The sequence below is a fragment of the Mytilus californianus genome, unplaced genomic scaffold, assembly GCF_021869535.1.
Source record: "Mytilus californianus isolate M0D057914Y unplaced genomic scaffold, xbMytCali1.0.p SCAF_4, whole genome shotgun sequence".
Taxonomy (NCBI): domain Eukaryota; kingdom Metazoa; phylum Mollusca; class Bivalvia; order Mytilida; family Mytilidae; genus Mytilus; species Mytilus californianus.
The window spans coordinates 104,526,103-104,532,851 of record NW_026262690.1 but is presented as its reverse complement, the minus strand read 5'-3'; positions in this window follow the sequence as shown (position 1 = coordinate 104,532,851).

The window sequence follows — 6,749 nt, the reverse complement described above, 5'->3', positions numbered from 1 at the left end:
GGGAATAGTTTGTTGATATATAATGTCCCATAATAAACTGATTATTTCTGAACGTTTATCATTTGATATTTTGTATTTCAATAATAGCATGGGAAAATGCTGGAAAGCATGAAGAAAATTAAGAAAACAATATGTCTGTTAAAAATATTTATCTTAGGTCGGAAACACAGTGGTCGGAAAGCAGAAAGATAATCAAACAAAAGAATTTTTCTGTCAAAAATATCTAATTTCATTAACAGATACTTCCAGACCAAGAGAATATTCATAAACTGAGACTGAATTTATTCTTAATAGATTATAATTAAAATTGTCATATATACGTGCATTATGTCTCACAGGTTTGAACAGTCATAACATTTATGAAAATTATATGCAACGTATGAGCACCAACAGATGCGTACCCAAAGTTAGCTAAATATCTAAATTTTAAACGGTCGTGACTGAATGAAAAAATACTTGCATGGTTTAAATCCTTGCATCTCACAAAAAAAGTAATTAATATTTTACAATAATCATAACAAAATTTAATTACTATCATAATGTTAATTATTTTATACTGTTTTAGTATGGATTTAATACTAAGTCTCTGCTTATATTTTGTATAGCAATATATTCATATAGTGGAATGTTAGACTTTAAAAAGAGATTGATTTGATAAATAAAATGTCCATCCGTAAATACTTGACGTTTGTGTTTATTGATATTATATTCTAAATTTTCGGGGAAAAAATCACTAACAGGAACGTAGATTAATTATAAAATTTCAATTCTTTTTTTGTTTGTTTGTTTTAATAGTTCAACCTTATAGCATCTAAATATTTGTACTATGGTACGATTTTGAAAATTGTATTTATTGTGTTGACCAGTTATCCTACACGTCTTGATTCATTCACATTATACATCGCCCTGTTCACGCGCACACTATCGGTTTGCGTTCACAAAAATTCCGGATAAAATGTCAATGAATCCGGAGTCAAAACACTTCAGATAGGTAGTTTGACATCCGAATTCAACTATTAGATTAATATATGTGATGACACAAATGCGTATTCTTATCCAGAGTATGCTTTCTATTTACTATTTCTTGCGCAAAAATACCACGTGCATGCATAAATATTAATTTCACTCGTGAATGCGAATTTTCGCTTTTCTTATCTAAATTCAGGACACGGCAGTAAGAGCTTGACATGTGACTTTAAAACATGGTCATCATTACTTACGGTATTCTGACCTCTAGTTGTTTCTCTTTTGTTTTCTTTTTTGAGTCACTGTCCTTTTATAAACTTTGACATTTTCGAAATGCTAGGGATTTTCTACCCATGGAATAGATTACTTAACTTCCTACTTTATTTGGCCTTTTAACTCTTTTATTCGCGCGTCACTGATGATTCTTTGTAGACTGAACTCGCGTCTGGCGTATAAGATTTGAATCCTGGTATCTTTTTATATCTACAGGTTCTTTTGAGAGTATGTTCAGGTATATTCATAAAACTTCTGAAAATAAGATATTCTTCAAAACCAAGTTTTCCTGTAGAATATTTGGATAGATTTAAGTAAAATAAGAAAATCCTTAACATTTGAGATGTTTTATGAGACCAAATATAAAATAAGTAAAAATATGAAGATATGATAGATATTATAAATTCATCCAGATTATAAAGCAAACTGAGTGCTTAAATTTATTTTGCGATTGGTTTGTGCAATTTGCATTAGACATGGAGTTTGTAGAAACTGGGGTTTGCAAAAGGATTATGAAAAAATGATGTACACTCCCAAGTAATAAATAAAATAGTCGAGCCTTAACTTGAATGTATATTCAAATAGTAGCTATATATATATACACTTTTCTATTCACAACTATCCAACATTGCTTTCCACTGACTTGTACAAGAATCTACACACAATTACATATTTTTAATAAAGCACGGTGTTTAAACATCATCATTATTCTATTCACAGTCAATTATTTCAATTCAAAAGCAAACAAAAATTCAGCAACAATTTTTTGGTGAACAGTCAGCGGTCTTGGGTTCACGTATTGCTTTTCTTTTTTTAAAGAAAGCAACTTGTTTCAATACTGAATATGCAGCAAAGATTGACGTTTTTATATTTCAGTTTCAGAAGCTTCTTATGCAACTATCTCGATAGATAATAAACATGAAACATCGTGCATTTGCGTGTGTATTTCTAATAACACATGTAGTTGAACAAGTAATTTCGTTAAAATGTACGATTGTTGTTTGGAAATAACTATTAATAAGTATCGTCACCGGCATTGTCTTACTATTGATTTTCTCGACTTTTTCATAAGATGCGTGATTTTTGTTATTGTTCTCGTGTCATCGGTTTTGCCAGTGACTTCATATCCGGGAGCACCATATATATCTCGGAGTATATACTTTCTTGTTTTGTCTTTTTTTTTAACAAATTAACGGATGAAGAGCTGTTCTTTTGATATTTACCAGGAAAATGTTACGCAAGTCAAATTGACCCCGTCTCTTTTTCCTCGTTAGTGATATCACCTGATGCGACCTTTATCGGACTATCACTTGTCATGAGTAAAATGTCAAACGGGTGCCACCAGTGCAGAAGGAACCGCTTATCCTTTCGGGAAAGTTGATTCCATCCTATTTTCTTATAGGTTATGATTTGTGCTGCTTAACCTATAGTTGGGGTATGGATGGGGGTCCTTTATTTCTGTATTTTTTATTTTTTATGCCATTTTTCTCTGTTCTTTATACTTATGACCATTATTCTCTATTCTTTATATTTTTGCACCTCGTTTTTCTCTATTCTTTATTTTTTGGTCCATTTTTCTGTATTCTTTATACTTTTGCCCATTATTCTCTATTCTGTAAACCTCAATCCACACTGTGTTGTGTTTTGTGGAGTTTGTTGGTCTTGCATCTTTTTTTCTTTTAACCATGGTGTTGTCTCTTTATCTTCCGTAACATTTTTCTTTTCATTTCTTTTGTATTTTATTGGAGCCTTCCACATAATGTACTTTTCTTTTGTAGTACTAGATAGCACCAGAAGTCTATAACAATTAGTAATTTACTTCTAAATTAATTTTTCTGTGTAATTAGATATAAGAAGATGTGGTATGAGTGCCAATGAGACAACTCTCCATCCAAGTCAAAATTTATAAAAGTAAACCATTATAGGTCAAAGTACGGTCTTCAACACGGAGCCTTGGCTCACACCGAACAGCAAGTTATAAAGGGCCCCAAAAATTACTAGTGTAAAACCATTCAAACGGGAAAACCAACGGTCTAATCTATATAAAAAACGAGAAACGAGAAACACTTATGAACCACATCAACAAACGACAACTACTGAACATCAGATTCCTGACTTAGGACAGGTGCAAACAATTGCAGCGGGTTTAAACGTTTTAATGGTACCAAACCTTCACCCTTATCTGAAACAATAGTGTAACATCACAACATAGAAAGACATACTATAAAATATCAATTGAAATGGCTTAACTCAATCAAAAGACATATTAACACCAGTGAAAATACACTGAACAAATAAATTTATCTATGATACAATGTAAATACAAAATAAAAAAACTAAGGGAAGAATAATTATACCGCTGTGAAATGTTAAACAATTTAAGAAAAACAATATGCTTGAACAAAAATATCAGCCATTCGCAATTACGTTAAACACAGATTAATGAAAATAATTTTGTTGTTAGGTATACGTGTACAGTTCAAATGGAGAAAGGAAATATTTTTTCAAAATAAATAATTTTGATGTTCATAGTACGAAGAAGTGAAAAATTATAGTAATACCAAACACTTATCAAAGCTGGTATATAGACCAGATATAACCCTGAATAAGTAAACATTACATAACAAAAAAGCATTACAATTAGTATCAACAGGTCAAATAAACAAGAAAGTACGATTTGAGAGTACTCGAAGTTACTTACAGCTAGTTAAAAGCCAAAAACAATTAATAATAAAAAATCATGCATCAGAGACTAAAATCAACTAAACCGCATCCCAGGGATTTAGTGTTTTTGTTTTGTTTTGTTATTGTTGTTTTTTCAATGTGTTTCGTCTTAGTGATGGAGTTGTCTGTTTTATTTAGAAATGAAATGGAAATAACGAGTCCCTTGTCCTTAGTTCTAGAATCCTTCTACCATAACACTGTAGGTTATATTATGTAAAATGTTGTGTTATTATATTCGGTAATGAAAGTTAACATTAAACGTAAAAGTGTTAAAATCTATCAACACAGTTATATATATCTTTTGGAGTATTTTATGAATATGTGTTATTGTCCTTCACTTTAAAAAAATTAAAAAGACAATTTTAAAGCTCTCGAATGCCCTCGTTCTTGTTCATATTTTCATTGAAAAAAACCGGTCTGTACTAAAAAAAAAAACCGGACCGATTCACACAAAAAACACAATCAAAACAAGACACTATACATACTGTGACGATTTGGACAAATAACCGAGGTTTAACAGTTGGAAGGGAGAGGTCCAGGGATAGCCATATTTCCATACCCTTATTAACTCTCGGGTCACTACAATCAGAATACTACACAGAAAACTACACGGTGTCGGACAAATGGGGTGGCGGACCAAAGGAGTGTCGGAATAGCGGGACGACCCCCCATCCGACAACACAAATACCAAACCTTCATTTTTCAGCACATTGTTTCTATCTTTTATAAATGAATTTAGTATATTAACTTCAGATAAAAATTCCTTCCTTGGAGGACATGTTGAACCTAGGATTTTTTTTTGTGAACAATTGAGCCGAGCGGAGTGAGGCAATTTTTTTTCGTGTCTTTCTTGCCAAAACTTGTCTGTATTAAGGGGAAGCGTTAATTGGGTGTGGGTCGTCTAACTCAATATATCTCCAGGTCATAAAGGAAAATTATTCACGTTAAGACATATCAAAAATGCCACACTTGACTCCTAGATATCATCTTGAACTATTGAAATATATGCTCAATCATGAGAATTTCCAGTAATCATGCGAGGAAACAACAATTAATATTATCGGTGTTTTTATTATATGGAAAGGGGTATAACCTTAGCGAAAAATCTACAAAAACTGAAAGACATGAAAATTCAAATCATTATTTCCTATTATTGTCATTCTTCATGTCTAACAAACAAACAGAAGAAATGGAATAAAAAATTTAACATTGAAATGAAGTTTGAAGCCAAAAATTATGAGACTCTAGTTATAGATATGACATCTGAATCAGGTGTTAGACACTTCTGTTTAATAATCAGATACTGATTTAGAGTATTCATCTCGTAGAAATTTTACTGCTCTAAATAAGTTAATTTTCTGCTGTAACTTATTCGTTAAAAGCGTGTTTAAATTCTTTATATTTTCAAAGTAAGACAATTAAAAAAATATGTGTGTTACAACTATCTGTAATTCTTTTAAGAAAATACTTTATTGTTTGTTTTTTTTTCAATATGTTCCTCTCTTCATTTTATTATTATTACTAATTTTTTAAACCCTGAAAGTATGTTTTTACGATTTGTGAATTATGACATAATCACAGACATAAATTGAGTTTTATTGGGCACAGATTTAATTTGTTGTTAAATTGTCGTATTTGATACTAATATTTAATCTGATAATGTGCAATAAAACAAACATTTTCTCAGCTTTGATTAATTAAAACTCGTTGATCCCCGCAGTGCCTCTGTGTCGCAGAGCAAAAGTGTTAACTTAATTTATTGTTTATTGTAAACAATTAACACGAGTACGAGTGTTGAGTGATGCCATGGGTGGTAATTATGCACGTCCACAATACTCAAGGATCAAAAGATTCCTCATTTATGAGCCACGCCCACTAACTTATTAAAACGACAGTTTCTAATCACCGAACCATTACAAGCACGAGAAGTCATCACCGAAAAAGTCCACAGTCAACAATTTACCTTTGAATGTCAAAATGGCTTTCGTGAATCAGTATCAGCCAAGTTTTGGAGAAGAAAATAACAATTGTTTATGGAATACACAAAATGACAATGGAATGTGCAGTAACTTTAAATTTTTGGAGAGTTTAATTTTACCAGTCATTTCCGACGAAGATTTTAATGATGGATTTATGGAAACTACCAACTACTTGGACACGCGCCGTGATATATTTGATACTGAAGACCAGAGTCAGAATTTAGATAGTATTCGCAGAGGTGCGCTCGAAGTAAATGAATTCAGGAGAAATGGATTTGAATGTGAATTGGACGATTTAGACGCCTACCAAGTTCAACTTAGGAGGCAGAGTGTCCACGACAGAATAAGTGTTAAAAAAGAAAGCAACCCAATCGTTTTGGAGGTAATGGCGTTCAAGGAAAGAAAGAAGGCACAGAGAAGAGCAAAGTCTAAGAAGAATTGTGTTTTCTGTAAGAACAACGGGGAATCCACCGCCGTTTATACAAGCCATGTTTTGAAAGACGGTGACGGGAAAACTACTTGTCCAGTTCTTAGGAAATACACGTGCCCTCTGTGTGGAAAAACCGGAGATGAAGCCCACACCATCAAGTATTGTCCAAAGAATGAAGCACAAGAACATGCATTTTGAGCTTGCAAGTCATGTATTGAACTGTACGACATTTTGAGCTTGCACGTCATGTAACTAACTTTCCGACAAATTAAGCCTGCAAGTCGTGAAACGATAGACCTTTACGACAATTTGAGCTTGTCGTGTAACGAACTTTCCGACATTGAGCTTGCAAGTTGTGTTACCAACTCTTCCGAAAA